At 43.0% G+C, this 23,028-nt stretch overlaps 1 pseudogene; it reads left to right on the top strand.

Annotated features, from left to right (window-relative positions):
* The first annotated feature begins 22,211 nt into the window (after window positions 1-22,211).
* On the top strand, window positions 22,212-22,419 carry LOC143927131 (small ribosomal subunit protein eS28 pseudogene; annotated as a pseudogene).
* The last annotated feature ends 609 nt before the right edge of the window (window positions 22,420-23,028 follow it).

Raw genomic sequence — 23,028 nt, 5'->3', positions numbered from 1 at the left:
GGCGGATTTGCCTCCGCCTTACGTGGGCGAGTCCGTTCATTTCAAAAGTTGAGCGAACTGTTTGCCCAACCTTGTTCGTCAAACAGTCCGCTCGTGTGTGGGCAAGTCCGCTCATGCAAATTTTGAGCGGACTGTTTGATGAAACTGTTTGCCGAACAAGGTTGGGCGAACAGTCCGCCCGTGTGTACGCGGCCTGAGGTTGGATGGAGAGCGTTTGTGAACAGCAGTTTTCAGCCCTTTCCACTGATTCTCGATTGAATTCAGGTCTGGACTTTGACTTGGCCATTCTAACACCTGGATACGTTTATTTGTGAACCATTCCTTTGTAGATTTTGCTGTATGTTTGGGATCATTGTCTTGTTGGAAGATAAATCTATGTCCCAGTTTCAGGTCTTTTGCAGACTCCAACAGGTTTTCATCCAGAATGGTCCTGTATTTGGCTGCATCCATCTTCCCCTCAATTTTAACCATCTTCCTTGTCCCTGCTGAAGAAAAGCAGGCCCAAACCATGATGCTGCCACCACCATGTTTGACAGTGGGGATGGTGTGTTGAGGGTGATGAGCTGTGTTGCTTTTACGCCAAACATATCGTTTTGCATTGTGGGCAAAAAGTTGGATTTTGGTTTCATCTGACCAGAGCACCTTCTTCCACATGTTTGGTGTGTCTCCCAGGTGGCTTGTGGCAAACTTTAGAGGAGACAATTTTTTATGGATATCTTTGAGAAATGGCTTTCTTCTTGCCACTCTTCCATAAAGGCCCGATTTGTACAGTGTACGACTGATTGTTGTCCTATGGACAGACTCTCCCACTTCAGCTGTAGTTCTCTGCAGTTCATCCAGAGTGATCATGGGTCTCTTGGCTGCATCTCTGATCAGTCTTCTCCTTGTCTGAGCTGAAAGTTTAGAGGGACGGCCAGGTCTTGGTAGATTTGCAGTGGTCTGATACTCCTTCCATTTCAAAATGATCGCTTGCACAGTGCTCCTTGGGATGTTTAAAGCTTGGGAAATCTTTTTGTATCCAAATCCGGCTTTAAACTTCTCCACAACAGTATTACGGACCTGCCTGGTGTGTTCCTTGGTCTTCATGATGCTCTCTGCGCTTTCAACAGAACCCTGAGACTATCACAGAGCAGGTGCATTTATACAGAGACTTGATTACACACAGGTGGATTCTATTTATCACCATCAGTCATTTAGGACAACATTGGATCATTCAGAGATCCTCGATGAACTTCTGGAGTGAGTTTGCTGCACTGAAAGTAAAGGGGCCGAATAATTTTGCACGCACCACTTTTCAGTTTTTTATTTGCTAAAAAAGTTTCAATTATCCAATAGATTTCGTTCCACTTCACAATTGTGTCCCACTTGTTGGTGATTCTTCACAAAAAATTAAAATTTTATATCTTTATGTTTGAAGCCTGAAATGTGGTAAAAGGTTGAAAAGTTCAAGGGGGCTGAATACTTTTGCAAGGCACTGTATAAAGGCCTCACGCTGTAGCTGTCATTTGGCCTGGAGCGCGGTTGTGAAGGGGTTAAAGGGACACCATAGTCTTTGTTCAGTCTTTTTACACATATATGTGAATTTGATAAACTTTAAGTCAATTATATTGTTTGTCAATGTAATTTCTTTAGAAGCTGCTGTATGTTATTTATGCATGTTATTTAAAAAAAAAAAAAAAAAAAGCTCATTCCCACAGCCAAATATGCACTGCCAATGTACATTGTTGCTCAGACGAACCATGAAAATTGGACTGTTCAATTCTGCTTCATGGCTTCCCCAATCATGTTAGTTAAAGGTTGCCCTAAAATTCACATGAAGAGCCTCTCTCCCTCTGTATGCTATCTGTTAAATACATTTTTTGCCTTAGTACATGTCTGCCATGACAGTGGCCAGCTTCCCATATTTTTTGACAGTAGTTTAAGTATTAGCTTAAAAAGTAAACTACATCTGAGCACCACAAACCAAAAATGCTATTCAGTTAATTTTTTAGTATTCAAAGCAAACATTTTTCATTCATTGCAATGGGCATGCCAAAGATGCTGTCTGTGGGATTTTCCTAATGTCTCGCAAGAGCACCGTCCCAGTGTGAAAAGTCACACTGAAATGAATGGGAGGCATTTTTTTGAAAAATAACAGACTTACTGGCTAGATTACCAGGGGAAAGTCAAGTAAAGCAAGCCTAAAAAAAGAAAACGAATGCAGCCATCACATCTAAGAATTGGTAACAAATGTTTGCTTTTGGGTTCAATACTGCTTACTTTGGGACCTGATTTTTGATTGTCACATTCTCCTAATGCTCATTTTACTTGGTGAGTGAGGATATGATTATCCCTTTCCCGCCGAGCGTACGCAGATATGCGTACTCGGCTTCCGGGGGTTATACCGGGATGATGCCCGCACCTGCAGGCATCATCCCGGTACCGTTTTTTGCAGCAGGTGATTGGCTATCCAGGCATAACAACCGATGCGGATAAAAGCCGCTCGGCTGTTACCTCTCGCCGCTGTTACCGGTGCTCCTGCTCGATGGGGAGCACCGATCAGAGATCCGACGCCTCCGGCTGCTGCGGAGGAACTGGAACGAAGCCGTAATCGGCTTCGTTCCAGTCTCCTCATCGTAAACACGGAAGCGACGTCATGACGTCACTTCCCGTTTACTCAGCTGCCAATGGCGCCGGTTTTAAAAAAAATATCCGGTATTCAGAATCGCCGTTTTCGGCGATCTGAATACATTGAAGTGTAAAGGAGGGGTAAAGCGTCGCCTATTGAGATTTTTAGGTACCGTACTTTGTCATCAATCTGTAAGTGCGCGCAATTATAAAGTGTGACATGTTTGGTATCTATTTACTCGGCGTAACATTATCTTTCACATTACGCAAAAAAATTGGGCTAATTTTACTGTTTTTTTTTTTTTATTCATGAAAGTGTCCCTTTTCACAAAAAGTTGCGTTTAAAACACCACTGCGCAAATACCGTGTGACATAAAATATTGCAACAATCGCCGTTTTATTCTCTAGAGTCTCTGCTAAAAAAATATATATAATGTTTGGGGGTTCCAAGTAATTTTCTAGCAAAAAATATGGATTTTAACTTGTAAACACCAAATTCCAAAAATAGGCTTAGTCATGAAAGGGTTAAATTGAGTATTATGTGTTGGATAAGAATTTGCAATATAGTGATGCATTTTATATACATATATACTTGCGCTTAGGACTATGACTCTCCTTTGTGATAAATCTCTGCATTCCTCCACAGACACTTGGTGAACCCTTGTCCTATTGGAGTATTTTTTTAACACTTTAGGGAACACACCAAATGTGAATTTGTGTACAGATGATACACTACAGTATATGAGACATCTTTAATGCATGAATTTTGGCAAATGTTAAAGCCAAAATCACAAACAGAAAAATCATAACAAGGGACATAACTTAAACTTAGTAGGATGTGTCCCTTGTGCTGATACCTCTTCTGTTAGTGAAAATCTTCCTCCAACCTAATCCAGTAGGAAACAGTTTGCCCATTTCGTGCATCCAAAATACTTTATGCTTCCTTTGTTTTTTTTCTAGCCACAAGGCATTGAAGGAATGTGTGGGGAGGAGTTATACAAGAGACCTAGAGGACACGTTGCCCTGAGGACAGAGCTACATGCAGTCCCAGCAGGGCATGGGACCCCCTTCAGACCAGATGGGGCTTGAGCCCAGGATGGGAGGACTGCCTGTACCCCCTTATGCCTAAAAAGTTTCTTGGCACGTAAAGTTACTTTTGCAACATTTTATCCACTACCTATCCTAAATTCAAAATAGTTTAGAACCATTGACATTGCAAAAATAATTACCTTGGATGACCTTAGAAGTTTCAAAACATGATAAGCAAAGGTAATGATTATATGCCTGTAAGGGAAACTAAATTTATAGTATAGTGGTTTTGTATATTTTCCTTATTTATTGTGTAGACACTATCTATCTATTTATCTATCTTAAACTAACCAAACATGGATCAAAATTTGGTCAAACTTTCAATCTGTGTATGGGAACCCTGGTTGTACATAAGTCGATTTATCAATCGACTTGTGTACAAACAACCTGTTGGGTTTTTCTTGAACGATTAGTGCTAACAACTATAGCTCAGTTTTATTTTGTCAACGCTTAACTGAATAAGCTGAAATTATAAGCTGATTGGCTACTATGCACAGCTGCACCAGATTTTGCACTCTCAAATTTTAGTTATTTCCCCCTCGGGAAGGGCAGGGAAGGCTCTCCGCTGGGCAGAGTATAACAGCGCTGTGGGAGGGATTCTTTTATCAACACTGCCTGTGTTGATGGGAGTATCAAGCAATTTTCTTTCCTTTCACCCATGGTGGAAAAATGACATAATCTATAGGGGTGTTGAAGTTAATCGTAGCATTGATGCATCGCGATTCGACCATCCACAATGTGGCATTGATGCTACGACTTGCATAATCGATTTTCGGTTGACATCATCCGTACAATGCACTCTGCCCTGCCTCTGAGTTCAAATGGAGCCAAAAGTAGCTGAAGGAGCCACAGGCGTTAGCCATGCCTCCTTTCTCGCCCCTCTGCTGACGTCATCCCCAGCCACCCATCACTGCCATTGCTGTGTGTGTTGAGCTGGCTGCTGCAGGAGAGACAGGTGGAGCGAGTGTCCCCTGACTCCAACAAGTCCCGTCCAACCCCCCCAGAGCCTTCCTCCTTGGCTCACACTGTCGCACAGGCTGGAGACCTGAGCATCCGTCCTCTTGACAACAGGCTGCTGTGGGCAGCAGGACTGTGGGAGACCCAAATGAACCAGGCCAGGCGCCAGTGTCCCAAAGCAATTCTGGAAGGCCACGGTTGTCCTCTGTCCTTCAGTCCTCCTCACAGGCTGCAGCGGGCAGCAGGACAGGAGTCAGAGATCACCAGAGAGTGCACGAATCGACTCGTTATCATCAGGTACTACTTACTTAGACAGTGACACTGATAGTACTAGGAAAATTTAGCTAGCTTAGCTGACCAGCTAGTCACATTGTCGTAAGCCCCGCTTCTGATGCGGTGCGGGAACTGCACCGAGTCCTGTGCTTTTTCCTCACCCCATCAGAATCACAGGCAGTTGACAATGTGTTTTCTTCATGCTAGTGTAGCAAGGTCCCGGGCCTCTTTTAGTCTAATGAGAACCTCCAGAACCAGTGACAGCTGATATCCTTCTATATAAAGTGGCATGGTGGGTGTAGTACAAGATGGATTAGGACATAATTAGGTAATTGCAATGTTAATTAGCAGACTCCGAGACTTCTACAGGTAGACAGCCATGCAGGGAAAGGCATCCAGCAAGACACCAGATCTGCATGTGCAGGAGCGCTGTCTCCTATGGGAACAGTCTTATAACAGTTCCTAACACAAGTTGTAATGAACTCCTTTACTTCCTCTATAATCACTTCTTGTAGATTCTCAGCCCACTGAGCTCCCAGTCTCTCGCACTAGACTTGCTGGTTCACTGCCACTGAACCTCGTGAGCTCTTCCCATTGTCTTAATTAGTATCTTCCTCAAGCGTCACCCCCACTTCCCTGCTGGGTCTCTGGCTTGGCACTCCAGATACCCCTCAAGCATCATCCCACTGACTGGGTCCCTGGCTTGGCACCCACTGAAGTTTCCAGATTCTTCACCTTCCCCGGCTGGTGAGAATACTGCTTCGGTACGGTAAGATGGTTGGTCCCTTAGTGGTGACAGCTTCCCCTCTACCTCTGACCACGATAGGTTCTCTGGACAGCAGAACTGTCACTTCTGGCTGGACTGCAAACCACAGTCCCAGCTCTACACTGCTCCCTTGCTTCTGGATAGGCCCTTGGACAGCCTAGCAGACAGATGTAATCAGGATAATCCCAAACTCTGGCCTAGCAGCCTGGGCAGCTCAACACACGTCCATCCAGACAGCCATCCATGTGGCACAGAACAGTGATCATCTGACTTCATCCAAATATATAGGTTCTATCAGCAGACTAAGGGGCCAAGAAAACCCCTGCCCATTGGCTGAGACACCCCATATACTCCCAATCTGTCCTTGCATTTCCCCTATCTTATCTAATGTCACCATTTCCCCTCTCCCCTGCCATCCCCCTCTCCTGAGTCTGGATAGTTTGACTTTCGTATAGAGTGTACACAACTTTTGACATTCGATTTAGACTTTCTGAATAAAAATTTATGAAGGGATATTCTCCAATTTTTTCTTGTACATGAACAGAACTATCAATTTTAGTTTAATGTGTACTGTTTTCGTACGAGAAAAATCAGATACAAAAGACTGCACATGATCAGAAACCATAAACAACAACAAAAAGAAAGCCTTTAAGTGTACGAGAATGTGCATACATTATTTCCATCCTTGGTTTCGACTTGCTTTAAAACATTGAGGAAAACCCGACATTCATTCATCAGATTTTTTTTAATAGTGTGTACCCCCCCCAGCAAAAAATGAAAAGTCAGCAGTTACACATACTGTAGCTGCTGACTTTTAATTTTAGGAAATGTACCTGTCCTGGAATCCAGCAATGTTGGCACCCCAGCTGATGTTTCCATCGTCTCTCGGGTGCTGCCGCTGCTATTATCTGTAAGAAAAACAGGCCTTGCGGCTTCATAGCTGGTTCCCTACTGTGCATGCGTGAAGTGCGATGTGCTTTCTGAATCACCTGGCGGCGGGTAAAGGAGGAGGAGAGCCACAGGGAGATCTCTCAGAAGTGAGGACAGGTAACTTTTGGCACCTTTCAGGGGGGGGGGGGAGTCACATAAGTGGAGCTTCCATTTTTGGGTGGAACTCTGCTTTAGGGCTTCTTGCACAATAGATTTTATAAGAATGCCAGTAGCTTTAGCTGTAAAAACATGTATTAAAAACACAGGTTTTGCTGCATTTTACAGTGTTTTTGCATACACGGCTTTGCTTCTTTTTTTTTCACAACTATACCCACAAAAGCTTATGCCTCAAAAATGCTCATAAATGCCAAATAGCTGTGCTTTTCAGAATTAAAGCATTTTTACAGCTAAAAAACTCCTGTTCAGACCCACTAGTTCTGGGCTTTTTTCCAGTCAGAAAACGCCCCTGCCAAAAAACGCTGGTAAAAGTCTGTGTGTGTATGGAAACATAGGATAAGTTGCTGGGGAGTTTACTGGCTGCAGAAAAAAATGCCTGAAGCCAAAAACAGCAGCTGTAAATTGTCCAGTGTGCATGGGGCCTTAGCCTCAGCCAGTCAAAGTTCTCTGTGTCCTCATTTGGCTCAACTTCTTCCATGCGCTCTGTCTTTGGGCTAGGAAGGGAGCAACAGTCTGCAGGTGTAATTGCCATTCTGCAGAGCAGCTTAAAGGGACTGCTGGTTGGCGTATTTTATTATCATTTTACGTATTTCCATGAGTAGAATGACAAATTCCTTGCCAGGAAAGACTTTTCTGGTTTTACTATTGAGTTACTTTTTGTGATTATTTTTAAGTCCTACTATAGTTAGTCTTTCTTTTTAATACTGTGTAGATTGGGGTGCTGCTGTTTGTGTTATCACTGAGGAATTTACTGTCACTCTCTGAGTATTTGAAATGTGTCAGATAGAACAGAGAGCAGGTCAATTCTCTCTGAGGACATAAACAACGATTATTGTTTAACAGTTCTAACCCTTCCCCACTTATCCAAAGCAAAGCAAAAAGGTTTTGGCTAGAGTTCCGCTGTTAGAAAACATAATTGTAGCTGCTTTTTGAGTTTAATATGGAAGATGTTTAAAACATTGTTTAAATGAGAACACCAACAGTGTTAGAATTGACATTATGTCAGGAGCTTGTTGTTTCAGTAGATAAGAGAAATGGCACAAGCTTCACGTTGTAAATCTCCACTTGCTTTTATCATTCATTACATAGGCAGCCTCGGGGCCTAAGGGCCTCATTGCACTCAAAAGTTTTTTTTTTTTTTCCAGTTGCTGTATAACTCCTATCCTCTTTCCCTGATGGGTATATAGCAGAACGCTCATCTTTGTTCTCTGAACAAGAAGCTCCTTCTTAGAACCCCCATTTTGCAATAAAAGGGATGTAATTCTCAAACTAGATTTCCCCTTACAGTGATTTGAGAATTTATCTCATATTCGCATACTGTAAGTAACTGAAAAAAGTCTTCAATTGATGTTAATGTTAAAATCTATATATATGCAGCTAGTAACTCTGCTAATGTTATGATTGATATTATAAAACAAAAGAACAAAATATCTAGTTTACGCACTTCAGCCCCGAAAGGTTTCACCCCCTTCCTGACCACAGCACTTTTTACAATTTCGCACTGCATCACTTTATCACTTTAACTGGTAATTGTGCGGGCAATGCGGGACAATGCTGTACCCAAACAAAATTTGCATCCTTTTTTTTACCACAAATAGAGCTTTCTTTTGGTGCTATTTGATCACCTCTGCGTTTTAATTTTTTTTTCGATATACACAAAAAAAGAGCGTCAATTTTGAAAAAAAGGGAAAATTTAATTCAAATACTTACTGTAACTTACTGTAATTTTCCTTTCCAGATGAGCTCCATGGCAGCACAGCTGGGTATAGACTCCACCGCCCCATGCCTCCAGGACTTAACTCATATAAATTTGAGCCCATCCACAGCCTCAGCATTCTGTAACTAGTTGTGAAGGCAGAGATAGCCGAAATGTGTGCCTATAGCATACTTATGGATAGACCTAAATCAAGCCATGCTTGCAGGCATTTCAGAACAGACTTCTGAAGAGTCCAGGGTAAAATCTTGATCAGAAATAATACTGGGAATTTATGCCATATTCTACTATAGGCACGGTTAGCACAGTCCTTTTTTGTTTTCATAAGAGTATTTACAATCTTCACAGAGCATTCAAATCCATTAGGCCTCTGCCTCTCTAGACCCAGGCCATCAGCCTGAGCCTGTTGTATGCTGGATGAATGGAGAAGATTTGATCTTACATACACAGGGAGTCAATCCTTGACACTTATAATGATGAGCAAAGGGTACCAAGGCCCTTCGGCCAATCTGGAATCATCACCAGAACTGTCACCTTCCCCCGCCACAGCCTCAGCTGGAAGCTGATTATCAGAGGGAGCAGCAGAAAGGCATAAGCTGTCTTGGAAATCCACTCTGCAGTCAGCACCTCCACCCCAATTGCTTGCAGATTCTGGGCCCTGATATGGAACTTCAGCAACTTGGTGTTGACTGGGGATATGAGTCTACCTCTTGAAGAAAAATTCCAAGCTCTGTTAGTTCTCGAAAGACTCGCAGTAGTCTGAAACATTCATTGTTGTTCAGAATTATCCAGGACAAATAGTTTGCCTGAAGAGTCTTCTGACCAGGCACATAGGCCACAGATAGCTGCAGAAGGTTGACTTGGAAAGATTCTAGAATTAGAGAAACCTCCTTCAGAAGGGAGAGCCTTGTTTCCAGATGTAGGCCACAGTCATTGCGCTGTCCAACTTTACCAGGACAGGCTTACCTCAGAACATTGCAGTTAATTTAGTATCTTCAACCATAAGTTTAGGCCACTAGGCCAGAAACCCAACTTGAATTGGAGCGAGAGTTTAACTGAGCCTGCCTGAGCCGCTGGAGTGAGGCGATTTCAATGGCTCAATCTGAGACGTGAAGGATGAAAGATCTCCAAATATGGCCTAAAATGCTTGCCTTAATGGACCACATGTCAATCACCAAAGCCATACCTATGTCCACACAGGAGCCACATAGTGTCCATAAGGCATGTATGGGTGGCACAATCCCAAAATAACAGAAAGCATCCTGACGTAGAACTTTTTACTGAGTTCTTGGTTTATGCGTTAGCTTCCCAGTTTTTCCTGGACTCCAAGCCAGGAGCTAAACTCTCTGGAGTGAACGTGGAAACTGACTCTTCAGTTTTTCGGGCTCCTTTAATGTGACATCCTATTAGGTATTATCTTTATCCCTAGCTGCTTGAGCCAGTGTGATACATACTGTCATGCCCATCCGTGCATTCCTCTTCTAGAGTCTGAAGAGGGATGTTTGCTTGGGAAAGCCATGAGACTTCTCCTTGCCAAAGAATTTAACCCCTTCACAGGGTAAGTGGAAGTAACTCCTTTGAGTGTATTGGCCACTTGTTTAATAAATAAGACAACCCGTTAGATATCATCATCCTCATCTCTGGTTGCTTAATCAAAGCAAGATTCACACAGTCATGTTCATCCACGTCTTCTTTATTGAAGAGCCTGAATAGGGTTGTTTTTTCTGAGACTGGTAATTACCAATAGATAACCTTTCCACAGGGTTTTGTATGCCAGTTAACAAACCAGCCTATAAAAATAATTAAATGCAGTAAAATAGTTTGCTTTGTAACAAACCTTAAGGGGTTAACCACTGCTAGAGGGAGACTGAAGCCCTGATTCACCAGGTGGTTAATGAGCTAAACCTTGCCCTGCCAGGAATCAGGACATAATGAAAATTTTTGTTCAGAACAGCAATAAAAAGGTAGTAATTTGCAACAGAATTACACTAATGTTCTGCAATGTACACAAACCAAGGGAATTGTAGACCTTGTAAACATGCCCCCCCCCCTTTTTTTTTATGAAAAACTGGAGAGCTCATAGAAATATAAAAGGATATCCCATACCTCAACAGGCCATAGCTGGCCCAGTAGTCATCCACAGGGGACTTCTCTAACTTGTCTGGTCTTTTGAGGGAGTTGGCATAATGGCACAACAGCAAAGCAAACATGGGAAGCCACCAACAGGTTATTGCCATGTGTGAACAGACAAAGTACTTTGTCTACCTGTTATGCAGAGTACTCCCTGTGGAGAAACTCAGGCTATGCATAGTGGCTTCAGGGAGCAAGGCAAAACAATCATTAGCAATGCAGCATTCATTTGGATACAAGGCATTTTTCAAATTTAGCTCACCCATCCTCTGTCATCTGACCGTAAACACCGGCACAGTGTGGGTGCGTGTGCATAGGGGAGACTCTGCCAACACCGCCGCTGCCCACTTTACATGGACCCAGTGGATCCCAGACAAGGCTGTTAGCCCTGATAAAAGCCACCCCGAGGACCAGCATCGGGGTTCCCTGGATTATGGGTCATTTAGCCGAGACACCAGGGAATGTGTCCAGCCTAATCCACACGCATGGACGAACGGCCAGCCCTTTAGACCAGCCAGGTAGAGGAGCACACCTAGGTCCTGCGCATAGGAGGAAAAAAGATTAAAGCTAAGGCTGTAATTGAGTTAAGTCCTGGAGGCACTGGAGGGTCTAGCCTATACCCAGCTGTGCTGACATGGAGTCGTCAGGAAAACAGAAAAAAAGAGCGACAATTTTGAAAAAAAAATATTTTTTACTTTTTATTATAATAAATATCCCCAAAAATGTTTTTACAAAACACATTTCTTCATCAGTTTAGGCCAATATATATTCTTCTACATATTTTTGGTAAAAAAATCACAAGCGTATATTGATTTGTTTGCGCAAAAGTTATAACATCTGCAAACTATAGGAAAGATTTATGGCATTTTTATTTATTTTATTACACACACAAATCCCCATGCTGGTGCTCGTGCACGCAATTGCACGTGGATGTCTGTGATCACGAACATCGGCCACGTGCATTAGGTCACCCCTGCAGCTGTGCGCGCACGCCCTCGGGCAGCTCTGAAAGAAACCCCGTATATATTCAGGGTTTCACGCAGCAGTGCCATTTTGCCTCAGTATATGTATGTGAACCGGTTGGGAACCGGTTAATGTTTTTATTTAACATTTCATATGTCTACTAATTTAATCAGCTAGCAATAATTTCCAATATAGTCTACATTTACAATATAGTCTAGAGCAGAGGTTGGCAGCAGGTCAGTCGTGATCTATTTGTTGATCACAGCCTTATGTCGGGTAAATTGTGACTGGGTTTTGCTATCTGTGTCACCACCCCTGTCAGATTGCAGCCAGATCAGCGAGCCAATGCTGGGGTGGAGAGGGGCCAGGCAAGGTGCCGACTGCTATCTCCTTCTCCAGGCAGGATGGTTGAGATTGATCAGAGGGAGGGAAAGGCAAAAGTCCCAGCCACCCTATTGGCTGCTTTGTGGTGCATTATGTTTCTATGACAACCATTTTCTGGGTAATCAGATGGAGCTGTTAAATGAAATACTGTAGATGGCAAGAAGGGCGATTTCCAGGGCCCTGAGTGGCTGTGTGTATCATGAGGGATGGAGGTGAAAAGTGGACTGAGTTGAGTGCGGTGAACTCTTCTTAGTTTACCCAGTTTTAGCAAATTCTGCTTGTGTTTTCTAGGGTTAAACATGTAAGAACAGGATGAATATTAACATAATACAATATAGTTCAATATACAGGTACTGTATATTATACTACAGGGTGTCTGCAGCTCTAGTCAATCTCTATTCTTGACATCTCAAAGGCTTTTTAGGCCAGTATGGGTATTATATGTATTTTATGTCTCTGGGCAGGACTTTATTGGATGTGTACGAAGCAGAAAAGCAAAATGCTTCAAGAGGGTACACTCATTAATACACAGAAAGTAGCATCTAATAAGGCAGTGGAGTCCACTGTAGATCAGTCATAGTTATGAAGTCTAAAGCAGTGTATTGGTTGAAAGTTCAACCACTTAACCCATATGTAAAGTGCACGTTTATGTATAGAACAATGCCAGTATGATTTTGTGTCATTTGTAAATAACCTCACACTGTAAGCCCTTGTACATATGGTCGGAATTTCCGATGGACAATGTCCGATAGGACCATGTTGTCAGATAATCCGACAGTGTGTGGGCTCCATCGGACTGTTTCCGTTGGAGTATCCGATGGACCAAGTTTTCCAGCTGGGCTATAAAATTTTCCGACAACATGATCTGATCGAACTTTGTCCGATCATGTGTAGAGAATTCGGATCGGACAAAGTGCCACACATGCTCAGATCAAATTCCTAGACCAAAGCTATTGGCTACTAGCCTGAACGTAGTCCCGTCCTAACGAAATAATGTCATTACATTAAGTACGAACGGATTTTCTGACAATGTTGTCTGACTGTGTGTATGCAACAGTTTCGGACAAAATCTGTCGGACAAAATGCGATGGATTTGGTTGTCATAATGTCCGACCGTGTGTACAAGGGCTAAGAAAATGTATTACACTGCAAGACTCGTATTGAAATCTGTGGCCAACCAAAGAACTACGCTGACTTAAGAGGCCATGGGAACACCTTTGGTGATACTATGTGGATACAATTAAATATATAATATATCAAATTACATTATTTTATTAGCACTCACCTTTTCTGACTATCTGTAGCATGCAATTCACCCTCTGCATTAGTTATTGGATCACACTCTGTGGAAAATCAATGTGTGTGATATTAACCACTTGATCACTGAGCACTTAAACCCCATTCCTAACCAGACCAATTTTCAGCTTTCGGTGCTCTCACATTTTGAATGACAATTACTCTGTTTTTTTCACACAAATAGAGCTTTCTTTTGGTGGTATTTAATCACCTGTGGGTTTTTTATTTTTTGCGCTATAAAAGAAAAAAGACCGAAAATTCTGTATAAAATTTAGCAAATTAGTAATTTTTCTTCATAAACGTTGGCCAAAATTTAAACTGCTACATAGCATTGGTAAAAATAACCCAAATCAGTGTATATTATTTGGTCTTTGTGAAAGTTATAGAGTCCACAAGCTATGGTGCCAATCTCTTAAAATTGATCACACCTGTTGTACTGACGGCCTCATTTCTTGAGACCCTAACAAGCCAGGAAAGTACAAATAACCCCCAAATGACCTCTTTTTGGAAAGAAGACATTTCAAGGTATTTATTAAGAGGCATGATGATTTTAAAGCTGTAATTTTTTCCCACAATTCTTTTCAAAATCAAGATTTTTTTTATTTTTTATTTTTCTCACAAAATTGTTATATTAGCAGGTTATTTCTCACACACAACATATGCATAGCACAAATTACACCCCAAAACACATTCTACTATTCCTCCTGAGTACGGCGATACCACATGTATGCGACTTTTTTGCACAGCGTGGCCACATACAGAGGCCCAACATGCAGGGAGCACCATCAGGCGTTCTTGGAGTATAAATGACACATATAATTTCTTGACTACCTCTTAGCCCTTGTACACACGGTCGGAGAATCTGTCGGAATGAGTCTTATCGGACAGTGTCGTCAGATAATTCGACTGTGTGTGGTATGCATCGGACTGATTCCGTCCGAATCTCCATCCGACCCAATTTTCCAACATGTTGGAAATATTTCCCGACCAACTGGGCTGGACGGACCTAATCCGATCATGTGTAGAGCATTTTCATCGGACCAAGTGCCACGCATGCTCAGATCAAATTCCTACATCAAAGCTATTGGCTACTAGCCTGAATGTAGTCCCATCGTAACAAAATTACGTCATCACGTTCTGAAAGATCTGATTTTTCGCCAACTTGGCCCGACCGTGTGTGTGTAACAGTTTCAGACACAATCCGTCGGACTAAATCCGACGGGCAAAATCCGACGGATTTGGTTGCCAAAACCTCCGACCGTGTGTATGTGGGCTTACACTTTTGAAGGCCCTGGAGCACCAGAACAATGGAAATGCTCCAAAACTTACACCATTTTGAAAAAAAAACAACCGAACGTATAATATAAGAGGCATGAGTCTTTTGAACACGTCATTTTTTTTCTACAAGTTTTTGGAAAATGTGTACAGAAAATTAAAATGCATTTTTTTTTACACAAAGTTGTCCATTTATACAATATAACACATAGCATGTACATACCAAAAATTACAGCCCCAAAATAGATTCTCCTAATCCTCCTGAGTACGGTGATACCACATATGGGAGACTTTTATACAGCCTGGCCAAATAGAGAGGCCCAACATGCAGGGAGCACCATCAGGCATTCTAGGGGCATAAATGTAAAATCTAATTTGACTACCTATTACAATTTTGTGAGGCACTCTAGTGGAATGGATGTGACATGGATGAGAACTCATATAGCATGGATGAGCATGAATGGGGATAGATGAGCCGTGGATGGGGATGGCTGAGTATGGATGGAATGACTGAGCATGAATGAGTATGGCTGAGTGCGGCCGGGTACAGCTGGGTACAGCTGGGTATGGCTGAGTATGACTGGGTATGGCTGAGTATGGCTGGGTACAGCTAAGTTAGGATGGGGGGGAATGGGATGGCTAAGAATGGATGAATGGCTGAGTATGGCTGGCTGGCTGAGCATGGATGGATGGATGGCTGGCTGAGTATGGATGGATGGCTGGCTGAGTATGGATGGATGGCTGAGTATGGATGGCTGGCTGAGTATGGATTGATGGATGGCTGGCTGAGCATTGATTGATGGAAGGCTGGCTGAGTATGAATGGCTGGCTGAGTATGTATGTATGGATGGCAGGAGTGGGCACAAATCAGTGCTGTGGGCACTACACATCCAGCCCACAGCCCCCCGCTGCACCCGATCTCTCCCACACTGTACCGTTTGAGGAACCGGACATGACGTTTATTTACAAGTGATCGCTCCTTCATTTGACGGAGCGATCATGTGGTAAACAGCCGCTGTCAGTGGCCATTTACCATGATCCGTAGTCACGAATATTCCCGGGTGGGTGCCCCAGGGGGGCGTGTGGGAGTGCGGTTCTGGGAGGACGTCAATGTACGCCCTCCCAGAGTTATCGAGCCACTTTTTAGCCGTCATTCGGCTACGGCGCAGTCCTTAAGTGGTTAAAAATTATTCAAATATTTCATAAACAATACTTTCTAGGCAAGGCTTAGCAAAGTAGCAGAGTTACTTATAGTTATTAAGTAAGCAGGGTTACTTATAGTTATTACTTTAACCAGTTGATGTCCGCGCTATAGCCGAATGATGGCCTCAGCACGGACCTGAATTTCCGGGAGGCCGTCATACGACAGCCTCCCCTGTTCATGCTCCCTGCACATGCCCTGCAGGGTCACTGAGACTCGGGTGATCACTGATCCGAGTAAGGGGCTGGTCCCGGCCCCTTACCATGTAATCAGCTGTCAGCCAGCTGTTCACATGACGTAAACAAAGCTCGGTAATCAGTTTTTTTTCTCCTCATGTTGTCAAAAAAAGCCTATCACCAGCTTATCTGAAAGGGACATCAGTCCCGAAGAGGAAGAGGCAATTATACCTCATCTATGCCCACCAGTACCCCCTGTCAGTGCCACCTGCCATTGCCACCAGCCAGTGCCCACCAGTGCCACCTATCAATGCCCATGAGTGCCACCTATCAATAACCACAAGTGCCACCTATCAAAGCCCACCAGTGGCAGGATCTGCACTTGGAGCATGCAAACAGGCATGAGCTCATCCCTAGTCATAGGATATCAAGGAAGAACATTGTACATGTGTGGGGATCTTCATAAAGTAAATTCCCGAACATCAATGTGTTCAGAATATTAGGAGCAGGTTAGAAATAACTGAAATTCTATTTAGAAATAGATAAATGGTGTGTTCAGGGTGATGTGCAGTGTGTGTTTTCCGCCACACATAGTTGTCCTGTGGACAGATTCTACCACCTGAGCTGTGGATCTCTGCAGCTCCTGCCGAGTTACAATGGGCTTCTTTGCTGCTTCTCTGGATAATGCTCTCCTTGCCCGGCTTGTCAGTTTAGGTGGGTGGCCATGTCTTGGTAGGTTTGCAGTTGTGCCAAACTCTTTCCATTTTTGGATGATGGATTGAACAGTGCTTTGTGGGATGTTCAAAGTTTGGGATATTTTTTTTATAACCAAACCCTGCTTTAAACTTCTACACAACTTTATCCTTGACCTGTCTAGTGTGTTCCTTTGCCATCATGATGCTGTTTGTTCACTAAGGTTCTTTAACAAACCTCTGAGGGCTTCACAGAACAGCTGTATTTATAGTGAGATTAAATTACACGCAGATGGACTCTATTTAATAATAAGGTGATTACTGAATGCAATTGGTTTCACTGGATTTTAGTTAGTGGTATCAGGTATAAAGGGGGCTGAATACAAACACATGCCACACTTTTCAGATATTTCTTTGTAAAAAAAAAATTAAACCATTTATCATTTTCCTTCCACTTTATGTGCTGTCATATGACAGCCTCTCCTGTTCATGCTCCCTGCACACGCCCTGCAGGGTCACTTACCGGCCCCTTACCATGTGATCAGCTGTCAGCCAATGACAGCTGATCACATGACGTAAACAAAAGCTCGGTAATCGTTTTTTTTTTCTGCCTCATCTATGCCCACCACTACCCCCTGTCAAAGCCACCAGTGCCCACCAGTGCCACCACCTATCAATGCCCATGAGTGCCACCTATCAAAGCCCACCAGTGGCCAGATCTGCACTTGGAGCATGCGAACACGCATGAGCTCATCCCTAGTCATAGGATATCAAGGAAGAACATTGTACATGTGTGGGGATCTTCATAAAGTAAATTTCCGAACATCAATGTGTATAGAATATTACCTTAGATGGCACATGTATTAGATGCCTCTGATAAGGTAGTACAGCTGGCCCTACTGTACCAGCCCAATCAGTTCAAAAGGGGGGCCCGGCACCTGCTGAGCAGGAGGACCGGATGTAATGCCCTATTTCTGACATAAATCCTCTTGTTACTCCCCCTGCAGCACTGCTGGCTTCTCTTCCTCTCCCTCCCTCCTGCTATTCAGATCCCCCCCCCCCCCCCCAGTGCTGCTGGTTTCTCCCCTTTCCTCTCCCGCTGGCAGCTGCTGCCTGAACAGGGGGATGTTGCAGGATGGAGAGCGTGGGGGTGGGGAGTGGGAAGGGGTAAATATGTTATCGCTCCTGTGTCCATTCATCACTGAAGTGATGACTATTCACACTGAAGTGTTTACTATGCTTCAGTTTGTGAATGAGCGTTTCCTATGCATTTAGCTGTGTAGGGTGAAAGGGACCAAATTAATCTCTGTTCTCTGTCTCAAATGTGAGCCACCAGGTTATGTTTAGATCCCTGATGTTTCACCAAACCCCCCCCCCCAAAGGGGTAGTTGAAAGAAAAAGTTAAATAAATAAATAAACAAATAATAACATTCTTTAAAAAAAAGAGTAAAAATATATATAAAAAAAAAAATGCTTTCTATATTTTCTGCCATGGCTGTGAAGTATAGCATAGCGGCTGTGACATGTGTACTGTGACGGCATCCCACCTGGGAGTCTCCACCAAGATACAGCTTCCTGCACTCTTCTTGCACCCAAGAAGTAGACTACACTAGCTTAGGTGCAAACTGGAACTCTTTATTGAAAACTCACACAGAATTTATATCACACAAAATCAGATAAAAGCGATATGAGCTTGATACATTATCCTAAACAATGCAAACTTTAAAAGAGTAATATCATTAGTACATCTAACATTACATCTAATAAACAGCAAACATAAACACATAAACATCCCACAATGGTTCAGTAACAAGGTAAAATGGACACAATATTAATCACATCTCCAAGAGGATTGGCAGACAGACAGAAACAATAGGTGACTCATTGAACACCCCAGGCACACACCTCCCAAAGAATAAAGCCTCCCCCCAAAACCAGCGCCCATAGTCAGTAGGCAAGAGGCTACCGCAGTTCCCTCCAAAAGCCCCTGTTCCACTGCCTCTGTTGCTAAAGGGGATAGCGGTTGGTGGACTGTAAAAGTACAGCTTAACCATGGGATTTTTACTGATCCCTAACCTCACGTGGAATGAGACCCAAGGACTCATTCACACAGGTACTTTGGCTGTATGCATGAGTGGATTGTTAACGCGGTTGGAGCTGCCTGTTACTCTAAGGGGACACATTTGACCGGTGTGTAGGCATATGTTAGTAGCCCTGGATGCACACTATCTTTGTTCTGGGCTGTACATCTGCACCCACACGCCTGTCAAATTAGGAGTGGACCTATGGCTGTGTTCATACAGCTGCTGTGTCATGGTAGAGTAACATAAGCTGCCTGCCCACAGCTCCAGGGGGCCCTGCCAGGTAGATTGTACAGTGCCCCAAAATTTCTAACAGCAGCCATGGGCACAGGGCTGTAAATTCATGCAATGACTGATATCTTTCCTCAGAGATATAGCTGCACTCTGTTAACCTAAATGTCCAAGTCTAACATGTGAAGGTCAACCCTGCCGAATTCAGACAACATTGGGGTCAAATGAACCCCTATTATGTTTTGCGAGAAAAAAAATACCTATGGGGCTAGCACTAATTACAAATTACAATAACTGTGGTAGAATGTGGAAGGCTGTGTTGGCTAGGTTGAAGATGGTGTTGCACAAAACACAAAAGAAGCAACTCTAATGCCCCATACACATGATCAGAATTTTGGTTGGAAAAAACACTGACGGTTTCCTCGATGGAAATCCAATGGTATTTTGCTGGAGCTGTCTTGAATACACACGGTCATACCAAATTCTGACCATCAAGAACCCGGTGACGTATGGACTAGAAAAAGTAAGTTCAATAGCCAGTAGCCAATAGCTTCGGTCTCGTCTGAATCTGAGCATGCGTGAGTTTTTGCGCATCGGAATTGCATACAGACGATCGGAATTTCCAATATAAACTCTTTCCATTTGAAAAATTGAGAACCTGCTTTCAATCTTTTGCTGGTGGAAATTTGGCCAGCAAAATTCCAGTGGAGCATACACACAGTTGCATTTTGCGACTAAAAGCTCTCATCGGTCTTTTGCTGGCCGAAATTCCAACCGTGTGTACGCGGCATAAGAATTTTTGTTTATAAATACAGTGCCTTCAAAAAGTATTCATACCCCTTGTCATTTTCCACATTTTGTCATGTTACAACCAAAAACGTAAATGTATTTTATTGGGATTTTATGTGATAGACCAACACAAAGTGGCACATAGATGGAAAATGATAAATGGTTTAATTTTTTTTTTTACACAGAAATATCTGAAATGTGTGGCATGTGTTTGTATTTAGCACCCTTTATACCTGATACCACTAACTAAAATTCAGTGAAACCAATTGCATTCAGTAGTCACCTTATTATTAAATAGAGTCCATCTGTGTGTAATTTAATCTCAGTATAAATACAGCTGTTCTGCGAAGCTCTCAGAGGTTTGTTAAAGAACCTTAGTGAACAAACAGCATCATGAAGGCAAAGAAACACACCACACAGGTCAGGGATAAAGTTGTGTAGAAGTTTAAAGCAGGGTTTGGTTATAAAAAAATATCCCAAACTTTGAACATCCCACGAAGCACTGTTCAATCCATCATCCAAAAATGGAAAGAGTTTGGCACAACTGCAAACCTACCAAGACATGGCCCTCCACCTAAACTGACAGGCCGGGCAAGGAGAGCATTATCCAGAGAAGCATCAAAGAAGCCCATTGTAACTCGGCAGGAGCTGCAGAGATCCATAGCTCACGTGGGAGAATCTGTCCACAGGACAACTATGTGTGGCGGAAAACTAACATTGCACATCACCCTGAACACACCATCCCCACCATGAAATATTGTGGTGGCAGCATCATGTTATGGGGATGCTTTTCTTCAGTAGGGACAGGGAAGCTGGTCAGAGTTGATAGGAAGAAGGATGGAACCAAATACAGGGCAATCTTAGAAGAAAACCTGTCAGAGTCTGCAAAAGACTTAAGACTGGAGCAGAGGTTCACATTCCAGCAGGACAACGACTCTAAACATACAGTCAGAGCTACAATGGAATGGTTCAGATAAAAATATATTCATGCCTTAGAATGACCCAGTCAAAGTCCAGACCTAAATCCAATTGAGAATATGTGGTAAGACTTGATAATTGCTGTTAGCAGATGCTCTCCATCTAATCTGACAGAGCTTGAGCTATTTTGCAAAGAAGAATAGGCAAAAATGTTACTCACTAGATGTGCAAAGCTGGTAGAGACATTCCCAAAAAGACTTGCAGCTGTAATTGCAGTGAAAGGTAATTCTACAAAGTATTGAGGGGCTGAATACAAATGAATGCCACACTTTTCAGATATTTATTTGTAAAAAAATGTAGAAAATCGATTATCATTTTCCTTCCACTTCACAATTATGCAGGATTTTGTGTTGGTATATCACATAAAATCCCAATAAAGTACATTTAAGTTTTTGGTTGTAACATGACAAAATGTGGAAAATTTCAAAGCGTATGAATACTTTTTCAAGGCACTGTATTGCTTCAAAAAACAAAGGCTTTTATTAAAATGAATAATCTTTTGCCACAGAAGTCATATGTGACAAGTACATGTCTAGGTGTTTAGGAGATTAAAGCCCTACTCCAGCTAAAACACATATCATTTAGAATATGGTACAGACAAACTGTATGTAAGCTCCTAAAAAAGCTGAGGGGCAGAGTCCAGGTACACCTACCATTTGTTCACTAGCGTACTCTGCAAGAAATAATGGACTTTACTGGTGGGTGTACCAGGTTGTAGCTCTCTGACACACCTGTGCAGCTGGCAGTTGACCAGGGATAGAACCAGAGCATGGTACACAGTCAATAGGTAATATCTGAAATGGAGAAAGGTCAGTACAGGCAGCAAAAAAGCACAAATTACTGAAATCAGTAACCTAAAAAGTGAATGCAGGCACTCAGAAACTAACACGGGCACAAGCCTAGGGCTATAAAATTAACTTGCTGCTCAGGCAACAGGTGGCCTCTAAGACCCCATTCACACCTGAGCATTTTGTAGCTTGAAGACTGAAACTACAAAACGCTAGAGGGGAAAAAATCTATTATTCTCAATGGAGATGGTTCACATCTCCACTCCATGCCGCCTGAAGCTGAACGCCTGAAGCTCAAACAAGTTCTGGACCCTTTTTTGTCGCTTGAATGAGCAGATTTGGGCATTTTTCTTCTTTTAACATTGGTGACCTTTTGCCCTGCACAAAATCGAGGCAAATTGCGGTAAAAAATGCAGCGAAATCGTGGTAAAAATGCCGCAAAAATCGCAGCAAAATCGCGGTAAATTTGCGCGATTTTCTGCTTGAAAACGCTATGCTCAGGTGTGAATGCAGCCTAATAGTGAGGGTTACTGGCAGACTGAATAGGGACTGGCCATGTAGCTGCTATATGAATCAGCCAGTTTGATCTGGCGGTGCCTGTACTCCTTTTCCTGTGCAGCAACAGGTTAGGAGAGACAGACCGCATGATGGTCCCATCACTAACTGCTGAGTTTTGAAATCAGCAAAGCTCTTTTCTTACTCGAATCCACCATTATGGATACAGGCCACGTGCAGCCGATCAAGCTTGCTCGGGTTATAAAAGTTCTTGGGAGAACTGGATCTCATGGACAGTTTACGCAGGTCCATGATGAATTCACAGATGATACGAAATGCTCCATCATAAGAAATGTAAAGGGCCTTGTTCATGAGGGATGTATTGACCCTACTGGAATCTGAATGTGAAGCTAGAAGATTATGCTAACAGTGCCTTGCATTGATGGACCTTGCAGCAGCTTTGTGTCTTGGTTAAGAATAAAATGTAAGAAATGTAAAAAAAAAAAAAAATCAGCAAACAACTGCACATGCTGCTTTGTAGTCTTCAGTGCAGGCTCTGTTGCAGCTTATGATAAGAACATATACTTTAGTAATTAACATTATGTAGCGCTGACACAGTTCCGCTGTGATAATTTTGTTTTTTCTTAAGTGTTGAACACAATACAGGAAGTGACTGTTGTTTTGTTTAGAAGGTTGACCCTTTTTACCCAGGAGGCTTGATGACCTACCCATGAACACTTTCTCTGGCAGTGCATGCTGGGTAGGACATAAAAGGAACCCGAGCGGCCATTTTAGGTCTCTTGGGATCGCGTGGCCAGCCTGTGAGGATCTGTGCAGAGGCCTCCCGTTACAAGGGGCACACAGCCATCACAGATCGCAACTTCTACAGCCTGTGTGAGTGACCTGACGGTGCAGGAGACACAGTGACCGGATTGGAGACATCCAGAGGCACTCGTTTGAGAATCGGAGGATCGAGTTCACCCAGCATAGCAGAACGGAGTGACGGAGCCAGTTGACGGAAGAGCAAGCTACAGTC

Source organism: Lithobates pipiens, unplaced genomic scaffold, assembly GCF_037356315.1.
Source record: "Lithobates pipiens isolate NorthernLeopardFrog02 unplaced genomic scaffold, aLitPip1_a1.2 Scaffold_23, whole genome shotgun sequence".
In the NCBI taxonomy this organism is placed as follows: domain Eukaryota; kingdom Metazoa; phylum Chordata; class Amphibia; order Anura; family Ranidae; genus Lithobates; species Lithobates pipiens.
The sequence above is the reverse complement of the archived record's forward strand: the minus strand, read 5'-3'. Positions and strand labels throughout refer to the sequence as shown.